Source organism: Gossypium hirsutum, chromosome D07 (assembly GCF_007990345.1).
Source record: "Gossypium hirsutum isolate 1008001.06 chromosome D07, Gossypium_hirsutum_v2.1, whole genome shotgun sequence".
In the NCBI taxonomy this organism is placed as follows: domain Eukaryota; kingdom Viridiplantae; phylum Streptophyta; class Magnoliopsida; order Malvales; family Malvaceae; genus Gossypium; species Gossypium hirsutum.
The window spans coordinates 23729544-23731573 of NC_053443.1; the positions used below are offsets into that span (position 1 = coordinate 23729544).

Here is a 2030-nt window from a genome sequence, read left to right on the forward strand (position 1 = left end):
AATTACAAATTTTGAATTCCGTTTATGAGACATCATCAATATTTATTCCATAAACTTTGTATTTTTTTTTATCCCGTCTCAAAACATTTTTTTCCACATTAGTCCTAGAGTTTAAATATATATAATCTAAAAAGGTACAAAAATTATAAAAAAAAAAGGAATTAAAGGAATTTAAAAAAATTATTTTGACAAGATAAATACGATTTTGACAGGTTGAATGACTATTAATAAAAAATTGTTTTTTAATTGTATTGTTAATAAGATAAATATGATTTAAGTTTGAAAAAACCATATAAATTAGATCAGTAATATTTTGATAATGAAATTCACATATTTAAATTAATTAAATAATTGTGATAATAAGATTGTAATACCCAATTTTAGGCCCGGGCCCACATAAATAGATATAAAAAAATAAAACAATAAAATTGTCCAAAAATTACACTGCCCAAATACCCTCGGCCTAATACACTAGGCCCTAACCCTAAGCCCATTACACCAAGAAAACAAACAGCAGAAACCCCAACAGTTAGCAGCAAGTCAGCAGCCGAACACTCCAGGCGCCACCATCGCCCCCACGTCGCTGCTCCCACGTTGCAGCAACTGCCCATCACTCCCACGTCGCTTCACCCACGATCAGCAGCTTCGCATAACGCCATTTCTACCTGCAATAAATCACAAACAGTGGGAGTGACTGAAGGGGAGCAAATTGTAAAAAACATTTGGCTATAAAAAGCCAATGGATTTCTCTAATTAGGGTTAGACAAAGTTTTGTACTAAACAAATAAAAGAAAATACAAGAGAAAAAAGATCAGAAAAAAAGCAAATTTCGAAGACAAAAACAAAGCGAAAAGGGAAGAGAAGAGGTTCTTACCAGTGTTGGCGCGCCGTCGATGCCCTCGCTATGCTTCGACGGAATCAAAGTTGAAGGAGGGATTTAGGCGTGAAAAGCAGAGGAGAAGCTGAATGTGGCTGCTGAAGTTGCAGATGGAATAGGGATTTTAATTAGGATTTGAAATGGGTTTTAAGCATTGATGGGTTATTTACGTTTTTAATCCTTTCATGTTTTCCATCATTTCAAAAACATTGTTTTTTGTTTTCAAATTTTTCCATGACATATTAAATCTGTTTTATTTTAATCCAATGCTGCTCAGCGTTTTGGAAGGGTGGGATTAATTTCCCTTTTGGCCCTCCATGTTGCACGAATTTTGCAAATTCATCCTCTGTTTTAATTTGATTTTGTGTTTTTAATTTTGTTTTGATTCAAATTTAGTCCATTGTATTTGCTTTTACAAATTAGATTAAATATTAGTTTGTTAATATTGTTGTTGTTATTAAGCTGCTGTTACTTTTGTTATTATTATTATTATTATTATTATTATACCTATACATATATACACGCATATGTATGTTAATACATATATATATGTATATATTTAAATGTTTTTAAATACATATACATATATATATATTTGTTTTTTTAAAACGTTTTAAATATATATACTATATACATATCATATATTTTATTACTTTATTTTTCTCAGTACATATGTATGCGTAGATATTTGTATTTTATAGTATTTATATATTTTCTATATCTTATAATCCAAACATACTATTTTTTTATAATATGTATACATGTATACCAACATTATTCGACACTTTTTTTTAAATATATCTTTCAAATCTTTTTTGTATATACATATATGTCCATATTTTTTATAATTACCAATATATTACGTTTATATTTTTTATTTTTTCATATAAACTTCATATATATTTTTTGATTATGTTATTTTTATTATTTTTGTATACATGTATATATATATGCATCAATATCTTATCATACTTTTTTAAAAAAATAAAAATTTTGATTTTGTCAAAATATTAAAATCAGTTTTTATGATCCGAAGGCTTTAAAAATAAAAACGATATTCAAAGTTAGGGATTTTTTAGGAAAATTGAGCCCTAACATATTGGGTTCCGATTTTCTTTGTTAATTCCAAATAATCGAGAATATTCGTTATTTA

At 27.7% G+C, this 2030-nt stretch overlaps 1 long non-coding RNA gene across 1 annotated transcript; it reads right to left on the bottom strand.

The window, feature by feature from the left end:
• Window positions 1-323: 323 nt before the first annotated feature.
• LOC107956710 (uncharacterized) lies at window positions 324-1310 on the bottom strand. The gene is made up of 2 exons (XR_001700210.2): window positions 875-1310; window positions 324-665 (listed from the first exon to the last, which is right to left on the bottom strand). It is a non-coding gene; the product is annotated as an uncharacterized lncRNA (long non-coding RNA).
• Window positions 1311-2030: the final 720 nt, after the last annotated feature.